This window comes from Etheostoma cragini, chromosome 11 (genome assembly GCF_013103735.1).
Source record: "Etheostoma cragini isolate CJK2018 chromosome 11, CSU_Ecrag_1.0, whole genome shotgun sequence".
NCBI lineage: Eukaryota > Metazoa > Chordata > Actinopteri > Perciformes > Percidae > Etheostoma > Etheostoma cragini.
Window position 1 is genome coordinate 28,129,979 of NC_048417.1, and position 12,289 is coordinate 28,142,267.

Genomic DNA, 12,289 nt, shown 5'->3' on the forward strand with positions numbered 1-12,289 from the left:
CTTGGAGTATTTTCATTCAGTATGTGCCAATCCTTGACTTCTGGGTGGAGTCATACATCTTTTAAGGCTTCCTTTCACCGACTGACTGACTGAGATTACATGCACGACCACAGCCTGCACACACAGCCTTCCTGCACGCTCGCCGGCCCACTCCGCTCTGCTGTGCAGCTTCGCCACCTTCCGTCCATACAGATGCCGCTGCAAAGTCATTCCCTGTAGAGCAGGAGAGACTCTTCCTGCAACGCCTCACTACTCTCTCTCAATAATCCATATTCATACAGCATTTCGGATGAATGGGAGTGAGCAGGCTAAGCTTCTGAGGCCAGCTCTATCAGCTCCGCTGGCTTTAATGTTCGGGCAGATTCCATTGTAATTGATCTGGAGAGAGGCGGCGGCTCGGCACGCCATCTTTAATCCGCCAGTGGAGGGCCTAATTATTCTGTTGCCTCAATCAATGTCTCCGATTGTTCTGCATCATGTGGCATGACTCAGCGTTGGAATAATGATTTCTTCTTTCAAAGTTTCAAATAAGATTATGAAATCAGCTAGAAATATGATACCTTTGTTGTTATTAAATTTATAGGTTTGCGTGGCGATGGTTAATTATTTTGATAAAGTAGACTCTAAAGCAAAAAGTCTGTGAAGACCTGTTTTGTGTACTTTTGACTGGTGCCACTTTCATGGTCTAAGCAAGGCCTTTTAGTTCCAAAACAATGGCTTTGAGTCTCTTTTATATAGACCTTTGTGGCCCCTAATACTGTATCTGAAGTCTCTTTTATATAGACCTTAGTGGTCCCCTAATACTGTATCTGAAGTCTCTTTATATAGACCTTAGTGGTCCCTAATACTGTATCTGAAGTCTCTTTTATGCAGACCTTAGTGGTCCCTAATACTGTATCTGAAGTCTCTTTTATGCAGACCTTAGTGGTCCGTAATCCTGTATCTGAAGTCTCTTTTATATAGACCTTAGTGGTCCCTAATACTGTATCTGAAGTCTCTTTTATATAGACCTTAACATATATTAATGTTAAAAAAACTCACAAAGTGACATTTTCATGCCATGGGACTTTTAAAGTCTCCATCCACAACACATCAGTTGGGAAAAACTCACTTTTCAAGCTAGTTCACCTGTTACTCTCGTTATTTCCCTCGTCAAAAACCTTGGTGAAAAACACTGGGAGCAAGTGCCATGATAAAAATATAACTGGTCTGTTAACTGCATGCCAAAGTAATCAGAACACACAAGGCTTGCCTTCTAAGTTACCACATGACCGGGTTACTGACAAGCATTCAAAAAGCTGTTTTATTACAGGGTCTGACACAGGTCAGTCCACATTAAACACCCCTCGTCTACATTCACTTGCTAACTTCACGGAGACCAATGAGGGCAGAACAGCCTCCCTGATCTCTTTTAACTGAATTTTCTCTGTCCAACTTGGCTAAAACTCCAGATCTGCATCATGTTACCATGTGGTTCACTACCGAGCCTGTTTGTGGGCTACCGGCCACGTGATCTTCACCTGTCCAACTGCTATCACACTTCCCCAGTGTAGATAGTAGGTGATTGTCCTGCTATTATCACAGACATGTGAACTCATCACAGACACGGTTTTGATTGTTATACATATTAATTCTATTGTGTTGTCTTCCCGTCAACCATGACACACTATTATGGCTTTTTCCAACAGTTTTGTCAATTTTCAGTGTTGTGGCTGCTTTTTTATGTTTTTTCCCAAACTAATTTGATATTACTAATTGTGAAATTTTCAGCGCTTATTTCGAAGGCCCATTATTTGTGATAAAAAAACAGAAAACAGGTCAAATTTGACCCGAGGACAACATGAGGGTTAGAACGCTGTTCCATATCGGTCCGCCCAACTTCAACCAAGCCACCATTAGTGTCTGTCCTCCGTCGTTGTTCTAACGGTTGAATTAAAGGGACAGGAAAATGAAAGCAGTGACTTGTGCTCAAAAAGATCCAACGGTTTCCCGGTTAAACAACGTGTTTCCTCGGAACGGTGGGTAGCGGTGTGCAACAGGCTTTGAGTTTGGTTTTTTCTCCTTTATTGGCTGTGTTACAGTTGGTACCCAATCAGCAGACCTGTCTGTAAACTCTGTGAATAGAAAGGCACAGTGTGTGTGTGCACACAGCAGTGTGTTCAAAGCACCGGGGAGTAGGGTCTCGCTAGTCCGCACAGCATTCTGGGATGGGACACAAACATGCTCTGGTTCATTGGCATTTCTTTACACCAATCACCATTGTCTTGGGTGGCACTGAGCTCCGCATGGAGCCCTGATGCTGCTGTTAAATAGCCTCGGGAAGGAACTAGTTTAAGTGGAAAATGTGGAGATTTCAAATTGTTTTAGTAGTGCATAAGAAAACAGCAGGGCATCGGCTGATAAGACATGCATCTGGCGAAATTTCCGGCGGCACAGGAGCAATCCCGGAAGTGGAACGTCGTGGATGAACACTAAGTCAGGGCTTAACGTGGCCTTGGTGTTGCATGACTTGTAAATTGTTACCGTAACGAGGTGTTGAGATGTTCAATCCCACATGGGTGAAATGTTAGTTTGTCCACATTCTTTAGTCTAGCATTATTTCACAGCCATCCTCCTTCAGTGCCAGGGTAGATACATCGTCTACTGTATTCACTTGGCATTAGTGATTTTGCAGCGTTAAATCCCATACTTGACCACATTCCAAAGCTCAAGATTGGGTTTTTTCCCGAGCATTAATATCCTCCTCATGCTAATCCGACGGCACAAGTCAGCACTTCCCATGCAAGCGCACGGCACTTATTTAACTCCACGCTGATGCTCTGTATCTCCCGAGCACTCAGAACCCTGCTTAGTTTAATGTAAGGCGTGACCAAAACATTTTGCAGAGGAGTCCACGGACCCCTCGGCAAAATAATTTCTGGCTCATATTAACTGGATTTTAGAAGAGGTGCTTTGCAGTAAAAACCTCTATTACTTCTGCCATTCTCCAGATACTTATCTGTGACGCCAAAGTGATTTTGGTAATATCTGTCAGGCTCTATTCACTGCTCTCTGCATCTCTCGCCGATCCATCTCTTTTTCCGCCCATCTCTCCCCTTTTCCAAATGTCATGCACAGGACCTGGAAATGCTTGCAATTAGTGGTAGTAAAGCCAGCCATCGTGTGAATCACTGAGTGGCTCTTAATTATACAAGGCTTTTAAAGTTGTACGACACTCGAGGCCTCCCTAAAAAGCACCATCTCGGCTAACGGCCTGTTTTGCTAAGTTTCTTGGCTTTAAAATATAGATGGAGCTGCGGTGTTTTCTTCAGCAGAGTGCGAGCATAGCGATATATTCAGTTTCTGTTTGATGTATCATTGAGAGGGGTCAAGGAAGTTACTTTGTGGGTGTGCCAGTATATTTCATATTATATCATTTCATAATATATCATTTCAGTTTGCAGAAAAATATTGCCCTCTGTATCTAGTCTAAAACTCAGAACTCCCCGCTTCCCCTTGCTGTGCTTTTGCTGAACTTAAAGAAAAAATATCTGACTTCAGATGCGGACGTTTTCACAGCGAAAGGAAGCGAATCATGAGGCAATGAGCTGTTTAAATATGAATGAGTGTTGTGTGAATGCCTCTGCTGTGATATTTAGACAAAAACAGATCTATGTGTGCTGGTGCTGTGTCTTTAGCAGTAGCTCAAGGGAATGTTGCTGCTGTTTTGGTATTTTGCAGGATGGAAGTTCTCTAAAATCTTTAAGCCTGAGCATGAGCCCTGGGAATCATGCAGACACCCTGTAGTTGGGAATAACTGCTTTTCTTACTTTTTAATCTACTAAATTCTGTGTTTTTAAGGCCGATCCATGCGTTACCTCCTCTCCATCATGCCTGCTAATCGTCGCCGTGTCCATATGAAATTCCGTCGGATTTCTGAGGACTTTGGTTCCCTGGTCCTCAGATCTCTGCAGGGTAAATCCAAACAGCTAGCTAGACTATCTGTCCAATCTGAGGACTATGGTTACCTGGTCCTCAGATCTCTGCAGGGTAAATCCAGACAGCTAGCTAGACTATCTGTCCAATCTGAGGACTATGGTTACCTGGTCCTCAGATCTCTGCAGGGTAAATCCAGACAGCTAGCTAGACTATCTGTCCAATCTGAGGACTATGGTTACCTGGTCCTCAGATCTCTGCAGGGTAAATCCAGACAGCTAGCTAGACTATCTGTCCAATCTGAGGACTATGGTAACCTGGTCCTCAGATCTCTGCAGGGTCAATCCAGACAGCTAGCTAGACTATCTGTCCAATCTGAGGACTATGGTAACCTGGTCTTCAGATCTCTGCAGGGTCAATCCAGATAACTAGCTAGACTACCAATCCAATCTGACAGCAGAATATGTTTAAGTAGTCTAAAACTATTTTTGAACGTGCACATGTTCCGGCAAAACAAGTTCCATTCTGAGACTATTTTGATTGGTTGGAAGAAATGCCAATAAACCAGGGCATGTTTTTCTCCCATCCCAGAATGTTGTGTGGACTAGGTCTGGCGGAAGGTCTGGCTGTGAGGTTTAGGGAAATGTTGGACCCAAGAGACAACCGTACCAAGAACCGCTGACGTGCCAGACCGGGCATCAAAATAAACGGGAATACTGAGACAAATGGGGGTCGACACACCCACACACACACACACACAATGATCTGACAACAGACAAAACAACACAGAGACTAAATACGCAACACGAGCAGGGCGTTGGACTGGGGCGGAAAAGGGGACTGAGTACTCAGGGCCCTCCTATGAGAAGGGCCCAAAAAGATGCTAGAATGAACAGCTGTGAATGTGGGGAAGGGCCCATAGAAAATGCCTTTTTACATGGCCCAGAACTCAGTGCTACGCCCCTGGACACGAGGGCTCAGGAACAGGCGGAAGAGACAATGACAAAGGCGGGAAAACACAAGACAGGAAGTAAAACAAGATATGACATGGGAGAAACCGACTACAAAACAGGAAATGATGAACACAGGGTAAAACGAACACGAGAGACCGTCAACATCATGGAAACAAGGAACACATTAACACAATAACGCAGGAAAAACTAGAAGAGAAAACCACAACCATGACACTGGCAATGCGGGACTACCATTGCAATCATGTGCACCGTGGACAACCAGCAGACTGAAAAACTACCAGGTCTGTCAATGTTACACCCTCAAAGTTCAGTCTTGAATTTGAGTTATTATACATCATCCACTTCCTTGCAGATCAGGCAAAATGGTTGAAAGCACAACAATAAGTCACATATCAAGAATTCTTTGTAAAACCCTGCAAAATCTACAAGTATTCCAGTCTTCTAATTGATCTCGCAGGGCCCTCTTGGTATGATGGAAGTCAAAAGGAGGTTTCTGGGTTGTTGTTGTTGTATTTAGAGTTGGTGAGCCTGGGAATCGGTGTCTCCAGATGTTCAGGCCCACCCCAGATTCCTGTATTTACAGTACTGCTTCCATCCTGGAAACATGGTCCACTTCTTATATACTGGCTTCACACAGGAAGGATGCAATGCACTGCCAAGAGCTCCATCTGAAAAAGCAAAAACACACAAGTTCATGTGCGTGCACAAATCAGTCAAAACGCAACACACACGCTGGTGCCCGTATGGGGTACAAGAGTCACTTCAGCAGACTGCGGTGAGCAGCAGTGACTGGCAACTAAACCCAAATCCGCTCAGCTCGCCCCTGATGATATGGGATGGAGGGAGTCAGGAGGACAGAGAGAGAGAGAGAGAGAGAGAGAGATGAAGGGATGGCGCTGGGTTTGTGGGGCACCAATTGGAGCACGGGAGCAGATGAGAGGAGGGATTCCAGGGGGCGGGGGGGTTCGGTGAATTAGAAACGAGAGTCAGAAAACAGGATGCGTGAAAGAGTGATCAGTGAAGTGAAGTGAAAAAAGAAGGAGAGTGGAGGATTTGACAGTTACAGGGAAAGAGCAAGAGAGAGCGACGCATGACGATGGGCGAGAGAGACTGAAAGTGATGGGGGGGGTTGTAGTGGGAGTGAAGGCAGGGATGAGAATAAAACAGAATTATGGAATGCTATTTCCATACATTAGTTATTATATTAATACACATTTCCAATGTTTTAACATACATTTTACTAATTTTTACATTAGTAACGGCCTGATCCCAAATTAAAGGTAGAGCTGGGTAGTTCAATAAAGTACAAATACCTAACAATACTTTTTGTCTATGCAAAATACAACCCATTTTTCCACAAAATCATTTTTTTTTACCTATGGAGTGCAACACATGATTAAAAACTAGGAACACTTGGAATTGGAAAAATTCTGATTGAAATCCCTAAATATGTGATTAACAAATGGGTAACATTCAGCGTAAAGCTGAGTTTAGTTTAAGTAAAATGTTTGGCATTATTAGGCAAAAAATCCATAATAATATTTCAGCACATTGTAATTGAAGTGATCCTCAACCTACATCTAGCCATCACAGGAGACGTTGGCCAATCACATGCCATTTCAGACAGAGAGCGAGAGAGAGAGAGAGAGAGAGAGAGATAGAAATACAATGGATAGAAAGGCTGTTTCCGGTTGAATCAATGTAGCACAATGGTCAGAGCGGCAGCCATTTTTACCTGTAAGTATAAACTTCAATATAAGCCGAATTTTGGAGCTGAAGTTTTTGCAATAACGGACAAAGCCCATTGTTTTCGCCACGTGAGTGACAGCTTTATTGGGATTGGTAGAGTTACTGTTTACATGCTTTGACGCTGCATTGGTTACAGACCAGGAGCCGACACAGCAGGCTGGGGCTAACGTTAGCGGTCCGCTGGCGCTGCTTTTGGCAGGCCGTCCACACGCTGCTGGTCCACACAGCATTCTGGGACTGGAGTAAAATGTGCTGTGGTTAATTGGGATTTCTTTAAACCAATCAAAATCGTCATGGGCGGCGCTAAAATGCAAAATAGACGTGCAACAGAAAACTCAGATTGGACAGATAGTCTAGCTAGCTGTCTGGATTTACCCTGCAGAGATCTGAGGACCAGGTCACCATAGTCCTCAGATTGGACAGATAGTCTAGCTAGCTGTCTGGATTTACTCCGCAGAGACCTGAGGACCAGGTAACCATAGTCCTCAGAAATCCACCTGAGGTTAGAACGCCAACACAGAGACAGAGGACGGGGACGCACCTGTGTATAGTGACAATAAAAGCATTCTATTCCATTCTTTTCAAGGATTTAGACTAGCGGCCTGCTAAATTCCAGCAACATGAGCTAACACGCACACACGGCCGGACTAACTACCAAAACAAAGAAGCTCGGATTACAACACACACAACCTTATTCTCCGCTCCAGACGCCATTGTTCCACTACGTCTTTACACAGCAGACTGTTGTTTAATGCTATATTAATGTTCAGACTGTTGAGTAAAGCCCATTTAAGCTAGGCTATACACATGAGAGGGATATGATTACTGTACATGGGTCATTTTGAAGTTAAAAGACTGCTAGCATGTCAACATTTCTGATTCCTGAAAAAAGCCCATAAACATGGCCGCTGTGTGCGTGCAGTTGAGAGTCGAGGTAAGAAGCAGACGGTTGTGTTGTGCTCTAACTAGAGCAGTTACCCTCCCATCATGCCTTGCTGTTCCTCCTCTCGCCCTGGCTCAGGGTGTGGGCTAATCCTCTGGAGTAACCCTCGCTGGCTCGGCCTTCTTACCAAGCTATGATAACACGACACACAGTCACCCTTCACGCACACGCATGCACACACACACACACACACACATACACAGATACACACACACACTCACACAAACGTACACACATGATTGCACGCATTTACGCACACACACAAGTACATGCACTCAAGCACACAAACAAACACACACCGCACAGAAACGCACAAAAGCACAAACACATGCAGGCGTACACACAGACGCACACACACAGATGCAAAAGTGCCCACACTCACACATACACACAAACAGGCAAACACACATACAAATACACGCACTCACGCACACAAACAAGCGCACACACACACACACACACACACACAGCAACGCGGGCACACACAGACACACAAACGCGCACGCACACATACACAAAAGGACGCACATGATCGCGCACACACACATACACAAAAGCACGCACATGATCGCGCACACGCACAAATACATGCACTCACGCACAGAAACAAACACACACACACACACACACGCCGAAACGTGCACACACACACACCAAAGCACAGAAATATGCATGCACACACACACATGCAAACGTGCCTACACTCACACATACACGCGGACACACAAACGCGCACACACACACGGAAAAACCCGCACACGATTGCACGCACGCACTCACGCACACACGCACAAAAACGTGCACACACAAACGCACGCGCTCACACACACACACACGCACGCACCCATCCACCCACACACACACACATTCACACTCACACATAGACAGACACATACACCTGCCAAAAAGCTGCTTTCTTATTGATTTCACCCTCACATGACCACAACTTAAAAATAATGTAATATAAAGATATTGTTACCTTATGATGATGCTGATGGCGTTGGATGATGATTACTATGAAGCTGAGACTCTATGACTCTTTATGAATGAAACTGCTGCGGATTATTTTGCGTAATAATGAGAAAATGGCTACAACGCAGCGAAAACGAGGTTAAGTAAAGGCCGCTCGCAGCTCTCGTTGTCGGCCTGACACACAACCGCACACAGCCACACACAACCACACACAACCACACACAACCACACACAACAGCTTTGACATTAGGGAAGGAGCTGAAGGCAAACCATTGACAGAAGGAATGAGAATGCAGAGATTACTCCAATCCGCCTGTGAGGAAATCTGAAAGTCGCTTTTTTTTTTTATCAACAGTTTTCAGCTCTGGAAGAACAGATGGTTGCCTTTTTTTTTTTTTTTTTTTTTGGTGAAGAATGTTTTTCATTAACTTTTGCCATAGGTGTTTATACAAATAAGTAGAAAAAATCCACCAACCTAACATAACCCAAAACGCATGTAACCCACAATATACAGAGACTATTAAGACCTAAACAGAGCTTAACATAAAAACATATAGACAGTACTTGAATACATGCTACAGGGGGCAGTTTACAATGGGGGTACGTGTGTGTGTGTGTGTGTGTGCATTAATAGGCGTGTCCAAGTGTTTATATGATCATAATATGAAAGGATGAGAGTCCAGGTATTGTGTTATAGATATGGGTTGGAGTGGATATGAAGCTTTGAGTATGTTGGATTAAGTGAGGCATCGTTTGTGTTTGGTTGTGTTGTGTGTATTTTTTGCATGTTTTCTGAATACTCTGCGTGTGTTGTCAGATTACTGATTGTTTTTCTTAATTCCCTCGGGCTCGGTCTAGTTGCGTACCTTCTGAAGTTGCATGAAGGCATTGCCTTAAAGGTAATTAGAATTTTTTTATTATCAAGAATAGACAGAAACCACTGAAGTTATAATAAAGTGTGTGTACTTGCAAGTGGAATCGGTTCACAGTACTCACAGCATCAGTACAGGAATATGACTTATCCAAAAAGCCTACTTGTAACACAATGCAGAATGCGATTTATCACACAGTCACAACAAAGCAGGAATGTTGACGGTTTCTCACAGTCCGGGGGCGCCTGGACTTTTCCCAGCATGCTAGACGAGCACAAGACAGCGGTTCCCAGGAACCAGATGTCAACAGCAGCAACAGGGTTTTGTATTGTCACATGCAAACAGTAGCATGTAGTATATAACATATTTCTGTGACGTAACGTTTACAGGGTTTGAATTTCTTTCAAGTTTGGTTCATTTTTGGTCCCATTTTCAAGATGCAATGAACGTCAGAATGTGTTTTTGTCGTAGCAACACTATAAATGTGACTGAGTGTGATTAAGGGTCCGACAACAGCTGGAAGACGGCCTGTTCCGTGTGTGAACAGAACAGCTGTGGCACCGTGTTCTCACGAAGCGGACCAGTGATTAACCCGAACAATTGAAGTGGATATAGCAGGAGTCCGCTAACAGGGCTGCCGTACGTCCCCTTTGCAGAAAGAGGGACCAGATTCTGCAACAAGGCATCAGACTCCTGAACTTAAATGGATGGTTTGGAGTAATTAGACCCTAGGGTCCTTTGCACCCTAACCTCAAGCCAAACAACCCCCCCAGAAGCCTTTTTCACCTAGGTCGAACATTGGGCGGGTAAAGTACCCTACAAATAATACTCAAAATGATCCCAAACACTTCTACAGTAGTACAAATAGGTTATGTACTCATAAAACAATGGATTGGATCGAGAATCGCTGCGAATTATCATTTCAGTGTAGGTAAACCTGACAATAAACCAGACCTACAGGGATATGAGAAGATTTAACCTGAACTAGATTACATCCAAACAAGTCTTAGTGATAAAGTTGAAGATTATAGTATTTGTATAAAACTCTTAGCTGTGAACAACCGGTTGTCCCCAGAGTGGCGAGGACCTGTATTTGGACCGGGATGGCCCGGTTCTGGCACCTTGCCCTCTCTATCGGACCCAGTTCACTACATACTGTAGATCCAAGAGCGAATCTTCAGGGATTTTAAATTGTCATGTTACCCAGTCATCGTCGTGGTCCCTGAAGTCTCTTTCCGTCCTGATTCCTGCATCGGGGTCTGGTCCTCCTGCAGGGCCAGCAGAACCATCATGCAGCATTACGCACACAAATTTATGATTTATGAGTCTTCCTGCAGGTTTTCTTTACACCGCTAGAATGGCTTGAAACAAGGTAACCACGGTAACCAAGTTACACAGTCCAAGGTAGGAATTCAGACATTACCACAAAAGTCATAATTTAAATTAATTTAACTTCTTTTTTTTAAGTGCTGTTAAATCATTAAAAAGGTCCACCATGTAGGCCTTTGCATTATAAACCTCTATAACACTATCAGGAGCATATATACTGTATGTCAAGGATGTATAAATAAAATAAAATTCTGCTGGAGTCCGATTTAATACGGCAACACATTGACCTCATCGGTGATCTCTTTCCATTCCACAGTCTTCCTCCAGCCTAATACCAGTGTTTAGGTTACCAAATAGTACACGCAGTACTACAAATGAACCTAAGATATCAGGGTTTCAATCATCTCTACCTCTGAAAAGTGCCGCTTCTTAACCGGATTCCTCACGCCATGTCTTAAATAGTAGGGGCGAGGCCTCAAAACTGAGACTATATTGAGGCGTGATACTTAAATTACGATCGTTTCCAGCCGCTGACATTTATCATCACATCACATCATATCACATATCAAGAGCTCAGACTCGAAGTAAAGGACATGGGATGGATCATCAACCCTTTTCACCTGTTATTTCTGCTGTTTCGAGTGTCATGTTTCATCCTACCACTGAATCTTTTGCCTCATGCTCTCACGTTCTTTCACACGCCTTCGTTGGCAGAATCGAGGCGTGTTGCCATGTGTCTCTTCTTCAGGAGTGGCCTCCATCTGGTCCCTCTGCCATGCGGTCCTGACCACGACTCTCTGCTCTGTCAGAGCGCTCCTTTGGTTTGGGGTTTTCTGGCTGACAGAGGCTATTGTTGCCAGATTTGCACACGATGGGCTCTCTCTCTGATTTCCTGAAAGATTGACTCCTACTGCGGTTTTAGCAATTCAACAATAGTATGTGTTGCCTGCCTCTTCACAAATAGAAGTTGAGTTAAAGGGTTGGATGCATATCAACATGTGAAAACTTCTGTTCTACACACACTCTGTCAGTGACAAACATTGTTCTATAAAGGTCCCATGACTTTTTTGGATATTTGGATGATTTTATATGGCCTTAGTGGTCCCCTAATACTGTATCTGAAGTCTCTTTATATAGACCTTAGTGGTCCCTAATACTGTATCTGAAGTCTCTTTATATAGACCTTAGTGGTCCCCTAATACTGTATCTGAAGTCTCTTTTAAATAGACCTTAGTGGTCCCCTAATACTGTATCTGAAGTCTCTTTATATAGACCTTAGTGGTCCCTAATACTGTATCTGAAGTCTCTTTTAGGAAGGCCTTAGTGGTCCCTAATACTGTATCTGAAGTTCCTTTTACATAGACCTTGGTGGTCCCTTATACTGTATCTGAAGTCTCTTTTAGGAAGGCCTTAGTGGTCCCTAATACTGTATCTGAAGTCTCTTTATATAGACCTTGGTGGTCCCTAATACTGTATCTTAAGTCTCTTTTATATAGACCTTAGTGGTCCCTAATACTGTATCTGAAGTCTCTTTA

General features: G+C 43.8%; 1 long non-coding RNA gene across 1 annotated transcript in view; it reads left to right on the forward strand.

Annotated features, from left to right (window-relative positions):
- Positions 1–339: 339 nt before the first annotated feature.
- The window catches only part of LOC117952873, a 24,030-nt gene continuing 12,080 nt past the window's right edge, over positions 340–12,289 (forward strand). The window contains exon 1 of the long non-coding RNA XR_004658526.1: positions 340–351. This is a non-coding gene — a long non-coding RNA (uncharacterized LOC117952873). The remainder of the gene's footprint in view (positions 352–12,289) is intronic.